Here is an 18,927-nt window from a genome sequence, read left to right on the forward strand (position 1 = left end):
CCTCTGGCCGCTGGCCCCGGGCTGCCAGCCCCCACCCGGACTCCCAGCCGTGCCAGGAGAGCAGCGTGGAGACGCACGCCGGGGCTCTCGGCAGGCTCTTGGGGCTCCCGGAGGCGGCGGCTAGCGTCTACGGCCATACCACCCTGAACGCGCCCGATCTCGTCTGATCTCGGAAGCTAAGCAGGGTCGGGCCTGGTTAGTACTTGGATGGGAGACCGCCTGGGAATACCGAGTGCTGTAGGCTTTTGCTCCTCCCTCCCTCGCTGCTCCTTTTGTCTTCGGGGACTTCGCCACCACCCCCCCCACCACCACCACCACCCCCAGCACCACCACCACCACCACCACAACGACCCACCGTGACCACGACCCCGACCCCGTCCGGGCCACCCGCCAGACCCACGCACACCGAATCCTCACAGCTACGTCCCCGAATCCTCTCCCCTCCCCACACTCTCCTGGGGCGCGCGCCCGCGACACGGGTCACCAGCGAGGTTGGTCCCAGGCCACGTTGGGGACCGCTCCCCAACTGCCCTCCAGGCGGGCGGGGAGGGACGTGCGGAAGCCATGAGAAAGTGGGTCCTGCACCCCAGCGGGCCCCACAGCGGGACGCGCCACACCTGGGCTCGCCACAAGGTGGTGCACTGGGTCCAGGGCAAGACGCCAGGGGACAGAGAAGCAGGGAGCCTCAGTCGGGTGCTGCTCCACGTCGCGCTCCGTCGCTCAACCCAAGACAGGGCAGCCAGCGCGCGACCTCTACGTGGGATCCCGCCTCCCACGGCAGAGCCTGCGGTCACAGGGACAGAGGGCGCAGGCCGCCAGAGCTCCGGATGCCAGCGGCAGCTCCCCGTCCCGCTCAAAGGGAGGGAGGGCCGCCGCTGGCGCCCAGTCGCCTGTGCCACCCTCCGGGTCTCAAAGCACTCCTCAGTCAGCTCAAGGACCGGGGCCACCTGGCCTTCGGGGTCACATGGGCTTGGGCACGACGGAAGGGACCGCTTGCCCCCGTGGAACAGACATTCTCCCCGTGGACAACCTCAGGTGCCGGGACCCTCTGCTCCGCCTTGGAAAACCCACCTTCTGCAATGTATGCCCAACGCAATCAGGCCGAGCAGATTGACCCCCTCGGCCCGGCCCCAGTGTGTGATGGGGCTCTGTGCGTGAGGGCTTGCTCTTCCCCACCTACACCAGGCACGGCATCTAACACACACACACACACACACACACACCACGCAGAGACACCCAGACCACGCACGCACGCACGGGGACGCACCCTCCTCTCCCCCACCCCACACACGAGCAGCCGAAGGACAAGAGGGTATGGCTGGGGCCTGAGCGGGAACAAGCGAAGCCTTGGTTTGCGGCCCCTCGGCCAACTGCATCAGGATTTTTGTCTGGGCTCGGAGGCCAGAGGATCTCTGCCATTTGCTAGCAGGGCCAGGGATGGCAGGAGGGTGGCTACGGGGCTCAGCCAGGGCCAGTTCTGCTGGCACGATCCTGAAGCACGTGGCCGCGTAGCACGGGGCCGGGTCTGAAGGAGGCCAAGCAGGTGCACAAGACCCAGCAGCGGCACAGGGAAGAGGCCCAGGGCACCCAGGAGCAGACGAGACCCGGGAGTCGTGCGTGCTTGGCGTGGCCGCGGGCCCCGTGACGCCCGAGGACTCGAGTGCTCAGCCCCGTGTAGTGGCCGCGAAGGCCTGCCTGGGAGAAACGCCCCGGGAGGCCGGCAGGAACCCGGGATCGGAAGGGATGTGGAGGGGCCCCGGGTCGGAGGAGATGGCTTTGGCTGTGTTTGGTTTTGTTTCTTCTTCCCAAGATCCCGGGTGTGAAAGGGGCCAGAGGTGAAGTCCTGGGCTGGAAAGCCTCACGATTCAGCCCCGCAGCCCCAGGCCCTGAGTGTGGAGGAGGGCGGAGCGGGTCGGCGAAGGGCGCGGCTGCCGTTTTCCTGATGGGCTGGAGGGGCAGTGGCGCTTTCCAGACGAAGAGGACCGGAAGGGTCCCCGAGACCTCCGCTGGGAGCCACGCACCCACCCAAGGATACGGCTCCAGGAGGCGACGGAGGAGGGCGGCTGCTTGCCCTGGCCCGAGCTGTGCGTCCCCCGCCTTGGCCACAGCAGTGGACATTCCCAGAAGAACAAGCGCCCGAGAGCACTGAGAAATTTTCCCCCGAGAAAACTTGACCCTCGTCCTGGCAGCAGGACACCTCGGGAAGAAAGCCACCCAGCGGCCACCTGGGCGAGACCGGCTGCCCGAGCAGGCGCGCGGGGCCTCTGGCCGCTGGCCCCGGGCTGCCAGCCCCCACCCGGACTCCCAGCCGTGACAGGAGAGCAGCGTGGAGACGCACGCCGGGGCCCTCGGCAGGCTCTTGGGGCTCCCGGAGGCGGCGGCTAGCGTCTACGGCCATACCACCCTGAACGCGCCCGATCTCGTCTGATCTCGGAAGCTAAGCAGGGTCGGGCCTGGTTAGTACTTGGATGGGAGACCGCCTGGGAATACCGGGTGCTGTAGGCTTTTGCTCCTCCCTCCCTCGCTGCTCCTTTTGTCTTCGGGGACTTCGCCACCACCCCCCCCACCACCAACACCACCCCCAGCACCACCACCACCACCACCACAACGACCCACCGTGACCACGACCCCGACCCCGTCCGGGCCACCCGCCAGACCCACGCACACCGAATCCTCACAGCTACGTCTCCGAATCCTCTCCCCTCCCCACACTCTCCTGGGGCACGCGCCCGCGACACGGGTCACCAGCGAGGTTGGTCCCAGGCCACGTTGGGGACCGCTCCCCAACTGCCCTCCAGGCGGGCGGGGAGGGACGTGCGGAAGCCATGAGAAAGTGGGTCCTGCACCCCAGCGGGCCCCACAGCGGGACGCGCCACACCTGGGCTCGCCACAAGGTGGTGCACTGGGTCCAGGGCAAGACGCCAGGGGACAGAGAAGCAGGGAGCCTCAGTCGGGTGCTGCTCCACGTCGCGCTCCGTCGCTCAACCCAAGACAGGGCAGCCAGCGCGCGACCTCTACGTGGGATCCCGCCTCCCACGGCAGAGCCTGCGGTCACAGGGACAGAGGGCGCAGGCCGCCAGAGCTCCGGATGCCAGCGGCAGCTCCCCGTCCCGCTCAAAGGGAGGGAGGGCCGCCGCTGGCGCCCAGTCGCCTGTGCCACCCTCCGGGTCTCAAAGCACTCCTCAGTCAGCTCAAGGACCGGGGCCACCTGGCCTTCGGGGTCACATGGGCTTGGGCACGACGGAAGGGACCGCTTGCCCCCGTGGAACAGACATTCTCCCCGTGGACAACCTCAGGTGCCGGGACCCTCTGCTCCGCCTTGGAAAACCCACCTTCTGCAATGTATGCCCAACGCAATCAGGCCGAGCAGATTGACCCCCTCGGCCCGGCCCCAGTGTGTGATGGGGCTCTGTGCGTGAGGGCTTGCTCTTCCCCACCTACACCAGGCACGGCATCTAACACACACACACACACACACACACACACACCACGCAGAGACACCCAGACCACGCACGCACGCACGGGGACGCACCCTCCTCTCCCCCACCCCACACACGAGCAGCCCAAGGACAAGAGGGTATGGCTGGGGCCTGAGCGGGAACAAGCGAAGCCTTGGTTTGCGGCCCCTCGGCCAACTGCATCAGGATTTTTGTCTGGGCTCGGAGGCCAGAGGATCTCTGCCATTTGCTAGCAGGGCCAGGGATGGCAGGAGGGTGGGTACGGGGCTCAGCCAGGGCCAGTTCTGCTGGCACGATCCTGTAGCACGTGGCCGCGTAGCACGGGGCCGGGTCTGAAGGAGGCCAAGCAGGGGCACAAGACCCAGCAGCGGCACAGGGAAGAGGCCCAGGGCACCCAGGAGCAGACGAGACCCGGGAGTCGTGCGTGCTTGGCGTGGCCGCGGGCCCCGTGACGCCCGAGGACTCGAGTGCTCAGCCCCGTGTAGTGGCCGCCAAGGCCTGCCTGGGAGAAACGCCCCGGGAGGCCGGCAGGAACCCGGGATCGGAAGGGATGTGGAGGGGCCCCGGGTCGGAGGAGATGGCTTTGGCTGTGTTTGGTTTTGTTTCTTCTTCCCAAGATCCCGGGTGTGAAAGGGGCCAGAGGTGAAGTCCTGGGCTGGAAAGCCTCACGATTCAGCCCCGCAGCCCCAGGCCCTGAGTGTGGAGGAGGGCGGAGCGGGTCGGCGAAGGGCGCGGCTGCCGTTTTCCTGATGGGCTGGAGGGGCAGTGGCGCTTTCCGGACGAAGAGGACCGGAAGGGTCCCCGAGACCTCCGCTGGGAGCCACGCACCCACCCAAGGATACGGCTCCAGGAGGCGACGGAGGAGGGCGGCTGCTTGCCCTGGCCCGAGCTGTGCGTCCCCCGCCTTGGCCACAGCAGTGGACATTCCCAGAAGAACAAGCGCCCGAGAGCACTGAGAAATTTTCCCCCGAGAAAACTTGACCCTCGTCCTGGCAGCAGGACACCTCGGGAAGAAAGCCACCCAGCGGCCACCTGGGCGAGACCGGCTGCCCGAGCAGGCGCGCGGGGCCTCTGGCCGCTGGCCCCGGGCTGCCAGCCCCCACCCGGACTCCCAGCCGTGCCAGGAGAGCAGCGTGGAGACGCACGCCGGGGCCCTCGGCAGGCTCTTGGGGCTCCCGGAGGCGGCGGCTAGCGTCTACGGCCATACCACCCTGAACGCGCCCGATCTCGTCTGATCTCGGAAGCTAAGCAGGGTCGGGCCTGGTTAGTACTTGGATGGGAGACCGCCTGGGAATACCGGGTGCTGTAGGCTTTTGCTCCTCCCTCCCTCGCTGCTCCTTTTGTCTTCGGGGACTTCGCCACCACCCCCCCCACCACCACCACCACCCCCAGCACCACCACCACCACCACCACAACGACCCACCGTGACCACGACCCCGACCCCGTCCGGGCCACCTGCCAGACCCACGCACACCGAATCCTCACAGCTACGTCCCCGAATCCTCTCCCCTCCCCACACTCTCCTGGGGCGCGCGCCCGCGACACGGGTCACCAGCGAGGTTGGTCCCAGGCCACGTTGGGGACCGCTCCCCAACTGCCCTCCAGGCGGGCGGGGAGGGACGTGCGGAAGCCATGAGAAAGTGGGTCCTGCACCCCAGCGGGCCCCACAGCGGGACGCGCCACACCTGGGCTCGCCACAAGGTGGTGCACTGGGTCCAGGGCAAGACGCCAGGGGACAGAGAAGCAGGGAGCCTCAGTCGGGTGCTGCTCCACGTCGCGCTCCGTCGCTCAACCCAAGACAGGGCAGCCAGCGCGCGACCTCTACGTGGGATCCCGCCTCCCACGGCAGAGCCTGCGGTCACAGGGACAGAGGGCGCAGGCCGCCAGAGCTCCGGATGCCAGCGGCAGCTCCCCGTCCCGCTCAAAGGGAGGGAGGGCCGCCGCTGGCGCCCAGTCGCCTGTGCCACCCTCCGGGTCTCAAGGCACTCCTCAGTCAGCTCAAGGACCGGGGCCACCTGGCCTTCGGGGTCACATGGGCTTGGGCACGACGGAAGGGACCGCTTGCCCCCGTGGAACAGACATTCTCCCCGTGGACAACCTCAGGTGCCGGGACCCTCTGCTCCGCCTTGGAAAACCCACCTTCTGCAATGTATGCCCAACGCAATCAGGCCGAGCAGATTGACCCCGTCGGCCCGGCCCCAGTGTGTGATGGGGCTCTGTGCGTGAGGGCTTGCTCTTCCCCACCTACACCAGGCACGGCATCTAACACACACACACACACACACACACCACGCAGAGACACCCAGACCACGCACGCACGCACGGGGACGCACCCTCCTCTCCCCCACCCCACACACGAGCAGCCGAAGGACAAGAGGGTATGGCTGGGGCCTGAGCGGGAACAAGCGAAGCCTTGGTTTGCGGCCCCTCGGCCAACTGCATCAGGATTTTTGTCTGGGCTCGGAGGCCAGAGGATCTCTGCCATTTGCTAGCAGGGCCAGGGATGGCAGGAGGGTGGGTACGGGGCTCAGCCAGGGCCAGTTCTGCTGGCACGATCCTGTAGCACGTGGCCGCGTAGCACGGGGCCGGGTCTGAAGGAGGCCAAGCAGGGGCACAAGACCCAGCAGCGGCACAGGGAAGAGGCCCAGGGCACCCAGGAGCAGACGAGACCCGGGAGTCGTGCGTGCTTGGCGTGGCCGCGGGCCCCGTGACGCCCGAGGACTCGAGTGCTCAGCCCCGTGTAGTGGCCGCGAAGGCCTGCCTGGGAGAAACGCCCCGGGAGGCCGGCAGGAACCCGGGATCGGAAGGGATGTGGAGGGGCCCCGGGTCGGAGGAGATGGCTTTGGCTGTGTTTGGTTTTGTTTCTTCTTCCCAAGATCCCGGGTGTGAAAGGGGCCAGAGGTGAAGTCCTGGGCTGGAAAGCCTCACGATTCAGCCCCGCAGCCCCAGGCCCTGAGTGTGGAGGAGGGCGGAGCGGGTCGGCGAAGGGCGCGGCTGCCGTTTTCCTGATGGGCTGGAGGGGCAGTGGCGCTTTCCGGACGAAGAGGACCGGAAGGGTCCCCGAGACCTCCGCTGGGAGCCACGCACCCACCCAAGGATACGGCTCCAGGAGGCGACGGAGGAGGGCGGCTGCTTGCCCTGGCCCGAGCTGTGCGTCCCCCGCCTTGGCCACAGCAGTGGACATTCCCAGAAGAACAAGCGCCCGAGAGCACTGAGAAATTTTCCCCCGAGAAAACTTGACCCTCGTCCTGGCAGCAGGACACCTCGGGAAGAAAGCCACCCAGCGGCCACCTGGGCGAGACCGGCTGCCCGAGCAGGCGCGCGGGGCCTCTGGCCGCTGGCCCCGGGCAGCCAGCCCCCACCCGGACTCCCAGCCGTGCCAGGAGAGCAGCGTGGAGACGCACGCCGGCACCCTCGGCAGGCTCTTGGGGCTCCCGGAGGCGGCGGCTAGCGTCTACGGCCATACCACCCTGAACGCGCCCGATCTCGTCTGATCTCGGAAGCTAAGCAGGGTCGGGCCTGGTTAGTACTTGGATGGGAGACCGCCTGGGAATACCGGGTGCTGTAGGCTTTTGCTCCTCCCTCCCTCGCTGCTCCTTTTGTCTTCGGGGACTTCGCCACCACCCCCCCCACCACCACCACCACCCCCAGCACCACCACCACCACCACCACAACGACCCACCGTGACCACGACCCCGACCCCGTCCGGGCCACCCGCCAGACCCACGCACACCGAATCCTCACAGCTACGTCCCCGAATCCTCTCCCCTCCCCACACTCTCCTGGGGCGCGCGCCCGCGACACGGGTCACCAGCGAGGTTGGTCCCAGGCCACGTTGGGGACCGCTCCCCAACTGCCCTCCAGGCGGGCGGGGAGGGACTTGCGGAAGCCATGAGAAAGTGGGTCCTGCACCCCAGCGGGCCCCACAGCGGGACGCGCCACACCTGGGCTCGCCACAAGGTGGTGCACTGGGTCCAGGGCAAGACGCCAGGGGACAGAGAAGCAGGGAGCCTCAGTCGGGTGCTGCTCCACGTCGCGCTCCGTCGCTCAACCCAAGACAGGGCAGCCAGCGCGCGACCTCTACGTGGGATCCCGCCTCCCACGGCAGAGCCTGCGGTCACAGGGACAGAGGGCGCAGGCCGCCAGAGCTCCGGATGCCAGCGGCAGCTCCCCGTCCCGCTCAAAGGGAGGGAGGGCCGCCGCTGGCGCCCAGTCGCCTGTGCCACCCTCCGGGTCTCAAAGCACTCCTCAGTCAGCTCAAGGACCGGGGCCACCTGGCCTTCGGGGTCACATGGGCTTGGGCACGACGGAAGGGACCGCTTGCCCCCGTGGAACAGACATTCTCCCCGTGGACAACCTCAGGTGCCGGGACCCTCTGCTCCGCCTTGGAAAACCCACCTTCTGCAATGTATGCCCAACGCAATCAGGCCGAGCAGATTGACCCCCTCGGCCCGGCCCCAGTGTGTGATGGGGCTCTGTGCGTGAGGGCTTGCTCTTCCCCACCTACACCAGGCACGGCATCTAACACACACACACACACACACACACACCACGCAGAGACACCCAGACCACGCACGCACGCACGGGGACGCACCCTCCTCTCCCCCACCCCACACACGAGCAGCCGAAGGACAAGAGGGTATGGCTGGGGCCTGAGCGGGAACAAGCGAAGCCTTGGTTTGCGGACCCTCGGCCAACTGCATCAGGATTTTTGTCTGGGCTCGGAGGCCAGAGGATCTCTGCCATTTGCTAGCAGGGCCAGGGATGGCAGGAGGGTGGGTACGGGGCTCAGCCAGGGCCAGTTCTGCTGGCACGATCCTGTAGCACGTGGCCCCGTAGCACGGGGCCGGGTCTGAAGGAGGCCAAGCAGGGGCACAAGACCCAGCAGCGGCACAGGGAAGAGGCCCAGGGCACCCAGGAGCAGACGAGACCCGGGAGTCGTGCGTGCTTGGCGTGGCCGCGGGCCCCGTGACGCCCGAGGACTCGAGTGCTCAGCCCCGTGTAGTGGCCGCGAAGGCCTGCCTGGGAGAAACGCCCCGGGAGGCCGGAAGGAACCCGGGATCGGAAGGGATGTGGAGGGGCCCCGGGTCGGAGGAGATGGCTTTGGCTGTGTTTGGTTTTGTTTCTTCTTCCCAAGATCCCGGGTGTGAAAGGGGCCAGAGGTGAAGTCCTGGGCTGGAAAGCCTCACGATTCAGCCCCGCAGCCCCAGGCCCTGAGTGTGGAGGAGGGCGGAGCGGGTCGGCGAAGGGCGCGGCTGCCGTTTTCCTGATGGGCTGGAGGGGCAGTGGCGCTTTCCGGACGAAGAGGACCGGAAGGGTCCCCGAGACCTCCGCTGGGAGCCACGCACCCACCCAAGGATACGGCTCCAGGAGGCGACGGAGGAGGGCGGCTGCTTGCCCTGGCCCGAGCTGTGCGTCCCCCGCCTTGGCCACAGCAGTGGACATTCCCAGAAGAACAAGCGCCCGAGAGCACTGAGAAATTTTCCCCCGAGAAAACTTGACCCTCGTCCTGGCAGCAGGACACCTCGGGAAGAAAGCCACCCAGCGGCCACCTGGGCGAGACCGGCTGCCCGAGCAGGCGCGCGGGGCCTCTGGCCGCTGGCCCCGGGCTGCCAGCCCCCACCCGGACTCCCAGCCGTGCCAGGAGAGCAGCGTGGAGACGCACGCCGGGGCCCTCGGCAGGCTCTTGGGGCTCCCGGAGGCGGCGGCTAGCGTCTACGGCCATACCACCCTGAACGCGCCCAATCTCGTCTGATCTCGGAAGCTAAGCAGGGTCGGGCCTGGTTAGTACTTGGATGGGAGACCGCCTGGGAATACCGGGTGCTGTAGGCTTTTGCTCCTCCCTCCCTCGCTGCTCCTTTTGTCTTCGGGGACTTCGCCACCACCCCCCCCACCACCACCACCACCCCCAGCACCACCACCACCACCACCACAACGACCCACCGTGACCACGACCCCGACCCCGTCCGGGCCACCCGCCAGACCCACGCACACCGAATCCTCACAGCTACGTCCCCGAATCCTCTCCCCTCCCCACACTCTCCTGGGGCGCGCGCCCGCGACACGGGTCACCAGCGAGGTTGGTCCCAGGCCACGTTGGGTACCGCTCCCCAACTGCCCTCCAGGCGGGCGGGGAGGGACGTGCGGAAGCCATGAGAAAGTGGGTCCTGCACCCCAGCGGGCCCCACAGCGGGACGCGCCACACCTGGGCTCGCCACAAGGTGGTGCACTGGGTCCAGGGCAAGACGCCAGGGGACAGAGAAGCAGGGAGCCTCAGTCGGGTGCTGCTCCACGTCGCGCTCCGTCGCTCAACCCAAGACAGGGTAGCCAGCGCGCGACCTCTACGTGGGATCCCGCCTCCCACGGCAGAGCCTGCGGTCACAGGGACAGAGGGCGCAGGCCGCCAGAGCTCCGGATGCCAGCGGCAGCTCCCCGTCCCGCTCAAAGGGAGGGAGGGCTGCCGCTGGCGCCCAGTCGCCTGTGCCACCCTCCGGGTCTCAAAGCACTCCTCAGTCAGCTCAAGGACCGGGGCCACCTGGCCTTCGGGGTCACATGGGCTTGGGCACGATGGAAGGGACCGCTTGCCCCCGTGGAACAGACATTCTCCCCGTGGACAACCTCAGGTGCCGGGACCCTCTGCTCCGCCTTGGAAAACCCACCTTCTGCAATGTATGCCCAACGCAATCAGGCCGAGCAGATTGACCCCCTCGGCCCGGCCCCAGTGTGTGATGGGGCTCTGTGCGTGAGGGCTTGCTCTTCCCCACCTACACCAGGCACGGCATCTAACACACACACACACACACACACACACACACACACACACCACGCAGAGACACCCAGACCACGCACGCACGCACGGGGACGCACCCTCCTCTCCCCCACCCCACACACGTGCAGCCGAAGGACAAGAGGGTATGGCTGGGGCCTGAGCGGGAACAAGCGAAGCCTTGGTTTGCGGCCCCTCGGCCAACTGCATCAGGATTTTTGTCTGGGCTCGGAGGCCAGAGGATCTCTGCCATTTGCTAGCAGGGCCAGGGATGGCAGGAGGGTGGGTACGGGGCTCAGCCAGGGCCAGTTCTGCTGGCACGATCCTGTAGCACGTGGCCGCGTAGCACGGGGCCGGGTCTGAAGGAGGCCAAGCAGGGGCACAAGACCCAGCAGCGGCACAGGGAAGAGGCCCAGGGCACCCAGGAGCAGACGAGACCCGGGAGTCGTGCGTGCTTGGCGTGGCCGCGGGCCCCGTGACGCCCGAGGACTCGAGTGCTCAGCCCCGTGTAGTGGCCGCGAAGGCCTGCCTGGGAGAAACGCCCCGGGAGGCCGGCAGGAACCCGGGATCGGAAGGGATGTGGAGGGGCCCCGGGTCAGAGGAGATGGCTTTGGCTGTGTTTGGTTTTGTTTCTTCTTCCCAAGATCCCGGGTGTGAAAGGGGCCAGAGGTGAAGTCCTGGGCTGGAAAGCCTCACGATTCAGCCCCGCAGCCCCAGGCCCTGAGTGTGGAGGAGGGCGGAGCGGGTCGGCGAAGGGCGCGGCTGCCGTTTTCCTGATGGGCTGGAGGGGCAGTGGCGCTTTCCGGACGAAGAGGACCGGAAGGGTCCCCGAGACCTCCGCTGGGAGCCACGCACCCACCCAAGGATACGGCTCCAGGAGGCGACGGAGGAGGGCGGCTGCTTGCCCTGGCCCGAGCTGTGCGTCCCCCGCCTTGGCCACAGCAGTGGACATTCCCAGAAGAACAAGCGCCCGAGAGCACTGAGAAATTTTCCCCCGAGAAAACTTGACCCTCGTCCTGGCAGCAGGACACCTCGGGAAGAAAGCCACCCAGCGGCCACCTGGGCGAGACCGGCTGCCCGAGCAGGCGCGCGGGGCCTCTGGCCGCTGGCCCCGGGCTGCCAGCCCCCACCCGGACTCCCAGCCGTGCCAGGAGAGCAGCGTGGAGACGCACGCCGGGGCCCTCGGCAGGCTCTTGGGGCTCCCGGAGGCGGCGGCTAGCGTCTACGGCCATACCACCCTGAACGCGCCCGATCTCGTCTGATCTCGGAAGCTAAGCAGGGTCGGGCCTGGTTAGTACTTGGATGGGAGACCGCCTGGGAATACCGGGTGCTGTAGGCTTTTGCTCCTCCCTCCCTCGCTGCTCCTTTTGTCTTCGGGGACTTCGCCACCACCCCCCCCACCACCACCAACCCCAGCACCACCACCACCACCACCACCACAACGACCCACCGTGACCACGACCCCGACCCCGTCCGGGCCACCCGCCAGACCCACGCACACCGAATCCTCACAGCTACGTCCCCGAATCCTCTCCCCTCCCCACACTCTCCTGTGGCGCGCGCCCGCGACACGGGTCACCAGCGAGGTTGGTCCCAGGCCACGTTGGGGACCGCTCCCCAACTGCCCTCCAGGCGGGCGGGGAGGGACGTTCGGAAGCCATGAGAAAGTGGGTCCTGCACCCCAGCGGGCCCCACAGCGGGACGCGCCACACCTGGGCTCGCCACAAGGTGGTGCACTGGGTCCAGGGCAAGACGCCAGGGGACAGAGAAGCAGGGAGCCTCAGTCGGGTGCTGCTCCACGTCGCGCTCCGTCGCTCAACCCAAGACAGGGCAGCCAGCGCGCGACCTCTACGTGGGATCCCGCCTCCCACGGCAGAGCCTGCGGTCACAGGGACAGAGGGCGCAGGCCGCCAGAGCTCCGGATGCCAGCGGCAGCTCCCCGTCCCGCTCAAAGGGAGGGAGGGCTGCCGCTGGCGCCCAGTCGCCTGTGCCACCCTCCGGGTCTCAAAGCACTCCTCAGTCAGCTCAAGGACCGGGGCCACCTGGCCTTCGGGGTCACATGGGCTTGGGCACGACGGAAGGGACCGCTTGCCCCCGTGGAACAGACATTCTCCCCGTGGACAACCTCAGGTGCCGGGACCCTCTGCTCCGCCTTGGAAAACCCACCTTCTGCAATGTATGCCCAACGCAATCAGGCCGAGCAGATTGACCCCCTCGGCCCGGCCCCAGTGTGTGATGGGGCTCTGTGCGTGAGGGCTTGCTCTTCCCCACCTACACCAGGCACGGCATCTAACACACACACACACACACACACACACACCACGCAGAGACACCCAGACCACGCACGCACGCACGGGGACGCACCCTCCTCTCCCCCACCCCACACACGAGCAGCCGAAGGACAAGAGGGTATGGCTGGGGCCTGAGCGGGAACAAGCGAAGCCTTGGTTTGCGGCCCCTCGGCCAACTGCATCAGGATTTTTGTCTGGGCTCGGAGGCCAGAGGATCTCTGCCATTTGCTAGCAGGGCCAGGGATGGCAGGAGGGTGGGTACGGGGCTCAGCCAGGGCCAGTTCTGCTGGCACGATCCTGTAGCACGTGGCCGCGTAGCACGGGGCCGGGTCTGAAGGAGGCCAAGCAGGGGCACAAGACCCAGCAGCGGCACAGGGAAGAGGCCCAGGGCACCCAGGAGCAGACGAGACCCGGGAGTCGTGCGTGCTTGGCGTGGCCGCGGGCCCCGTGACGCCCGAGGACTCGAGTGCTCAGCCCCGTGTAGTGGCCGCGAAGGCCTGCCTGGGAGAAACGCCCCGGGAGGCCGGCAGGAACCTGGGATCGGAAGGGATGTGGAGGGGCCCCGGGTCGGAGGAGATGGCTTTGGCTGTGTTTGGTTTTGTTTCTTCTTCCCAAGATCCCGGGTGTGAAAGGGGCCAGAGGTGAAGTCCTGGGCTGGAAAGCCTCACGATTCAGCCCCGCAGCCCCAGGCCCTGAGTGTGGAGGAGGGCGGAGCGGGTCGGCGAAGGGCGCGGCTGCCGTTTTCCTGATGGGCTGGAGGGGCAGTGGCGCTTTCCGGACGAAGAGGACCGGAAGGGTCCCCGAGACCTCCGCTGGGAGCCACGCACCCACCCAAGGATACGGCTCCAGGAGGCGACGGAGGAGGGCGGCTGCTTGCCCTGGCCCGAGCTGTGCGTCCCCCGCCTTGGCCACAGCAGTGGACATTCCCAGAAGAACAAGCGCCCGAGAGCACTGAGAAATTTTCCCCCGAGAAAACTTGACCCTCGTCCTGGCAGCAGGACACCTCGGGAAGAAAGCCACCCAGCGGCCACCTGGGCGAGACTGGCTGCCCGAGCAGGCGCGCGGGGCCTCTGGCCGCTGGCCCCGGGCTGCCAGCCCCCACCCGGACTCCCAGCCTTGCCAGGAGAGCAGCGTGGAGACGCACGCCGGGGCCCTCGGCAGGCTCTTGGGGCTCCCGGAGGCGGCGGCTAGCGTCTACGGCCATACCACCCTGAACGCGCCCGATCTCGTCTGATCTCGGAAGCTAAGCAGGGTCGGGCCTGGTTAGTACTTGGATGGGAGACCGCCTGGGAATACCGGGTGCTGTAGGCTTTTGCTCCTCCCTCCCTCGCTGCTCCTTTTGTCTTCGGGGACTTCGCCACCACCCCCCCCACCACCACCAACCCCAGCACCACCACCACCACCACCACCACAACGACCCACCGTGACCACGACCCCGACCCCGTCCGGGCCACCCGCCAGACCCACGCACACCGAATCCTCACAGCTACGTCCCCGAATCCTCTCCCCTCCCCACACTCTCCTGTGGCGCGCGCCCGCGACACGGGTCACCAGCGAGGTTGGTCCCAGGCCACGTTGGGGACCGCTCCCCAACTGCCCTCCAGGCGGTCGGGGAGGGACGTGCGGAAGCCATGAGAAAGTGGGTCCTGCACCCCAGCGGGCCCCACAGCGGGACGCGCCACACCTGGGCTCGCCACAAGGTGGTGCACTGGGTCCAGGGCAAGACGCCAGGGGACAGAGAAGCAGGGAGCCTCAGTCGGGTGCTGCTCCACGTCGCGCTCCGTCGCTCAACCCAAGACAGGGCAGCCAGCGCGCGACCTCTACGTGGGATCCCGCCTCCCACGGCAGAGCCTGCGGTCACAGGGACAGAGGGCGCAGGCCGCCAGAGCTCCGGATGCCAGCGGCAGCTCCCCGTCCCGCTCAAAGGGAGGGAGGGCCGCCGCTGGCGCCCAGTCGCCTGTGCCACCCTCCGGGTCTCAAAGCACTCCTCAGTCAGCTCAAGGACCGGGGCCACCTGGCCTTCGGGGTCACATGGGCTTGGGCACGACGGAAGGGACCGCTTGCCCCCGTGGAACAGACATTCTCCCCGTGGACAACCTCAGGTGCCGGGACCCTCTGCTCCGCCTTGGAAAACCCACCTTCTGCAATGTATGCCCAACGCAATCAGGCCGAGCAGATTGACCCCCTCGGCCCGGCCCCAGTGTGTGATGGGGCTCTGTGCGTGAGGGCTTGCTCTTCCCCACCTACACCAGGCACGGCATCTAACACACACACACACACACACACACACACACACACACACCACGCAGAGACACCCAGACCACGCACGCACGCACGGGGACGCACCCTCCTCTCCCCCACCCCACACACGTGCAGCCGAAGGACAAGAGGGTATGGCTGGGGCCTGAGCCGGAACAAGCGAAGCCTTGGTTTGCGGCCCCTCGGCCAACTGCATCAGGATTTTTGTCTGGGCTCGGAGGCCAGAGGATCTCTGCCATTTGCTAGCAGGGCCAGGGATGGCAGGAGGGTGGGTACGGGGCTCAGCCAGGGCCAGTTCTGCTGGCACGATCCTGTAGCACGTGGCCGCGTAGCACGGGGCCGGGTCTGAAGGAGGCCAAGCAGGGGCACAAGACCCAGCAGCGGCACAGGGAAGAGGCCCAGGGCACCCAGGAGCAGACGAGACCCGGGAGTCGTGCGTGCTTGGCGTGGCCGCGGGCCCCGTGACGCCCGAGGACTCGAGTGCTCAGCCCCGTGTAGTGGCCGCGAAGGCCTGCCTGGGAGAAACGCCCCGGGAGGCCGGCAGGAACCCGGGATCGGAAGGGATGTGGAGGGGCCCCGGGTCGGAGGAGATGGCTTTGGCTGTGTTTGGTTTTGTTTCTTCTTCCCAAGATCCCGGGTGTGAAAGGGGCCAGAGGTGAAGTCCTGGGCTGGAAAGCCTCACGATTCAGCCCCGCAGCCCCAGGCCCTGAGTGTGGAGCAGGGCGGAGCGGGTCGGCGAAGGGCGCGGCTGCCGTTTTCCTGATGGGCTGGAGGGGCAGTGGCGCTTTCCGGACGAAGAGGACCGGAAGGGTCCCCGAGACCTCCGCTGGGAGCCACGCACCCACCCAAGGATACGGCTCCAGGAGGCGACGGAGGAGGGCGGCTGCTTGCCCTGGCCCGAGCTGTGCGTCCCCCGCCTTGGCCACAGCAGTGGACATTCCCAGAAGAACAAGCGCCCGAGAGCACTGAGAAATTTTCCCCCGAGAAAACTTGACCCTCGTCCTGGCAGCAGGACACCTCGGGAAGAAAGCCACCCAGCGGCCACCTGGGCGAGACCGGCTGCCCGAGCAGGCGCGCGGGGCCTCTGGCCGCTGGCCCCGGGCTGCCAGCCCCCACCCGGACTCCCAGCCGTGCCAGGAGAGCAGCGTGGAGACGCACGCCGGGGCCCTCGGCAGGCTCTTGGGGCTCCCGGAGGCGGCGGCTAGCGTCTACGGCCATACCACCCTGAACGCGCCCGATCTCGTCTGATCTCGGAAGCTAAGCAGGGTCGGGCCTGGTTAGTACTTGGATGGGAGACCGCCTGGGAATACCGGGTGCTGTAGGCTTTTGCTCCTCCCTCCCTCGCTGCTCCTTTTGTCTTCGGGGACTTCGCCACCACCCCCCCCCACCACCACCACCCCCAGCACCACCACCACCACCACCACAACGACCCACCGTGACCACGACCCCGACCCCGTCCGGGCCACCCGCCAGACCCACGCACACCGAATCCTCACAGCTACGTCCCCGAATCCTCTCCCCTCCCCACACTCTCCTGGGGCGCGCGCCCGCGACACGGGTCACCAGCGAGGTTGGTCCCAGGCCACGTTGGGGACCGCTCCCCAACTGCCCTCCAGGCGGGCGGGGAGGGACGTGCGGAAGCCATGAGAAAGTGGGTCCTGCACCCCAGCGGGCCCCACAGCGGGACGCGCCACACCTGGGCTCGCCACAAGGTGGTGCACTGGGTCCAGGGCAAGACGCCAGGGGACAGAGAAGCAGGGAGCCTCAGTCGGGTGCTGCTCCACGTCGCGCTCCGTCGCTCAACCCAAGACAGGGCAGCCAGCGCGCGACCTCTACGTGGGATCCCGCCTCCCACGGCAGAGCCTGCGGTCACAGGGACAGAGGGCGCAGGCCGCCAGAGCTCCGGATGCCAGCGGCAGCTCCCCGTCCCGCTCAAAGGGAGGGAGGGCCGCCGCTGGCGCCCAGTCGCCTGTGCCACCCTCCGGGTCTCAAAGCACTCCTCAGTCAGCTCAAGGACCGGGGCCACCTGGCCTTCGGGGTCACATGGGCTTGGGCACGACGGAAGGGACCGCTTGCCCCCGTGGAACAGACATTCTCCCCGTGGACAACCTCAGGTGCCGGGACCCTCTGCTCCGCCTTGGAAAACCCACCTTCTGCAATGTATGCCCAACGCAATCAGGCCGAGCAGATTGACCCCCTCGGCCCGGCCCCAGTGTGTGATGGGGCTCTGTGCGTGAGGGCTTGCTCTTCCCCACCTACACCAGGCACGGCATCTAACACACACACACACACACACACACACACCACGCAGAGACACCCAGACCACGCACGCACGCACGGGGACGCACCCTCCTCTCCCCCACCCCACACACGAGCAGCCGAAGGACAAGAGGGTATGGCTGGGGCCTGAGCGGGAACAAGCGAAGCCTTGGTTTGCGGCCCCTCGGCCAACTGCATCAGGATTTTTGTCTGGGCTCGGAGGCCAGAGGATCTCTGCCATTTGCTAGCAGGGCCAGGGATGGCAGGAGGGTGGGTACGGGGCTCAGCCAGGGCCAGTTCTGCTGGCACGATCCTGTAGCACGTGGCCGCGTAGCACGGGGCCGGGTCTGAAGGAGGCCAAGCAGGGGCACAAGACCCAGCAGCGGCACAGGGAAGAGGCCCAGGGCACCCAGGAGCAGACGAGACCCGGGAGTCGTGCGTGCTTGGCGTGGCCGCGGGCCCCGTGACGCCCGAGGACTCGAGTGCTCAGCCCCGTGTAGTGGCCGCCAAGGCCTGCCTGGGAGAAACGCCCCGGGAGGCCGGCAGGAACCCGGGATCGGAAGGGATGTGGAGGGGCCCCGGGTCGGAGGAGATGGCTTTGGCTGTGTTTGGTTTTGTTTCTTCTTCCCAAGATCCCGGGTGTGAAAGGGGCCAGAGGTGAAGTCCTGGGCTGGAAAGCCTCACGATTCAGCACCGCAGCCCCAGGCCCTGAGTGTGGAGGAGGGCGGAGCGGGTCGGCGAAGGGCGCGGCTGCCGTTTTCCTGATGGGCTGGAGGGGCAGTGGCGCTTTCCGGACGAAGAGGACCGGAAGGGTCCCCGAGACCTCCGCTGGGAGCCACGCACCCACCCAAGGATACGGCTCCAGGAGGCGACGGAGGAGGGCGGCTGCTTGCCCTGGCCCGAGCTGTGCGTCCCCCGCCTTGGCCACAGCAGTGGACATTCCCAGAAGAACAAGCGCCCGAGAGCACTGAGAAATTTTCCCCCGAGAAAACTTGACCCTCGTCCTGGCAGCAGGACACCTCGGGAAGAAAGCCACCCAGCGGCCACCTGGGCGAGACCGGCTGCCCGAGCAGGCGCGCGGGGCCTCTGGCCGCTGGCCCCGGGCTGCCAGCCCCCACCCGGACTCCCAGCCGTGCCAGGAGAGCAGCGTGGAGACGCACGCCGGGGCCCTCGGCAGGCTCTTGGGGCTCCCGGAGGCGGCGGCTAGCGTCTACGGCCATACCACCCTGAACGCGCCCGATCTCGTCTGATCTCGGAAGCTAAGCAGGGTCGGGCCTGGTTAGTACTTGGATGGGAGACCGCCTGGGAATACCGGGTGCTGTAGGCTTTTGCTCCTCCCTCCCTCGCTGCTCCTTTTGTCTTCGGGGACTTCGCCACCACCCCCCCCACCACCACCAACCCCAGCACCACCACCACCACCACCACCACAACGACCCACCGTGACCACGACCCCGACCCCGTCCGGGCCACCCGCCAGACCCACGCACACCGAATCCTCACAGCTACGTCCCCGAATCCTCTCCCCTCCCCACACTCTCCTGTGGCGCGCGCCCGCGACACGGGTCACCAGCGAGGTTGGTCCCAGGCCACGTTGGGGACCGCTCCCCAACTGCCCTCCAGGCGGGCGGGGAGGGACGTGCGGAAGCCATGAGAAAGTGGGTCCTGCACCCCAGCGGGCCCCACAGCGGGACGCGCCACACCTGGGCTCGCCACAAGGTGGTGCACTGGGTCCAGGGCAAGATGCCAGGGGACAGAGAAGCAGGGAGCCTCAGTCGGGTGCTGCTCCACGTCGCGCTCCGTCGCTCAACCCAAGACAGGGCAGCCAGCGCGCGACCTCTACGTGGGATCCCGCCTCCCACGGCAGAGCCTGCGGTCACAGGGACAGAGGGCGCAG

General features: G+C 67.7%; 9 non-coding genes across 9 annotated transcripts; all 9 read left to right on the forward strand.

Annotated features, from left to right (window-relative positions):
* The first annotated feature begins 125 nt into the window (after positions 1-125).
* Positions 126-244, forward strand: LOC141412722 (5S ribosomal RNA). The gene has a single exon (XR_012437564.1). It is a non-coding gene; the product is annotated as a 5S ribosomal RNA (ribosomal RNA).
* Positions 245-2,386: 2,142 nt separating this feature from the next.
* LOC141412308 (5S ribosomal RNA) lies at positions 2,387-2,505 on the forward strand. Its single transcript, XR_012437146.1, has one exon. It is a non-coding gene; the product is annotated as a 5S ribosomal RNA (ribosomal RNA).
* Positions 2,506-4,651: 2,146 nt separating this feature from the next.
* LOC141412309 (5S ribosomal RNA) lies at positions 4,652-4,770 on the forward strand. Its single transcript, XR_012437147.1, has one exon. It is a non-coding gene; the product is annotated as a 5S ribosomal RNA (ribosomal RNA).
* Positions 4,771-6,910: 2,140 nt separating this feature from the next.
* LOC141412310 (5S ribosomal RNA) lies at positions 6,911-7,029 on the forward strand. The gene has a single exon (XR_012437148.1). It is a non-coding gene; the product is annotated as a 5S ribosomal RNA (ribosomal RNA).
* A 2,142-nt stretch (positions 7,030-9,171) lies between these two features.
* LOC141412759 (5S ribosomal RNA) lies at positions 9,172-9,290 on the forward strand. Its single transcript, XR_012437601.1, has one exon. It is a non-coding gene; the product is annotated as a 5S ribosomal RNA (ribosomal RNA).
* A 2,154-nt stretch (positions 9,291-11,444) lies between these two features.
* LOC141412311 (5S ribosomal RNA) lies at positions 11,445-11,563 on the forward strand. Its single transcript, XR_012437149.1, has one exon. It is a non-coding gene; the product is annotated as a 5S ribosomal RNA (ribosomal RNA).
* Positions 11,564-13,707: 2,144 nt separating this feature from the next.
* Positions 13,708-13,826, forward strand: LOC141412312 (5S ribosomal RNA). Its single transcript, XR_012437150.1, has one exon. It is a non-coding gene; the product is annotated as a 5S ribosomal RNA (ribosomal RNA).
* A 2,154-nt stretch (positions 13,827-15,980) lies between these two features.
* On the forward strand, positions 15,981-16,099 carry LOC141412313 (5S ribosomal RNA). Its single transcript, XR_012437151.1, has one exon. It is a non-coding gene; the product is annotated as a 5S ribosomal RNA (ribosomal RNA).
* A 2,142-nt stretch (positions 16,100-18,241) lies between these two features.
* On the forward strand, positions 18,242-18,360 carry LOC141412314 (5S ribosomal RNA). Its single transcript, XR_012437152.1, has one exon. It is a non-coding gene; the product is annotated as a 5S ribosomal RNA (ribosomal RNA).
* Positions 18,361-18,927: the final 567 nt, after the last annotated feature.

The sequence above is a fragment of the Castor canadensis genome, chromosome 10 (assembly GCF_047511655.1).
Source record: "Castor canadensis chromosome 10, mCasCan1.hap1v2, whole genome shotgun sequence".
Lineage (NCBI taxonomy): Eukaryota > Metazoa > Chordata > Mammalia > Rodentia > Castoridae > Castor > Castor canadensis.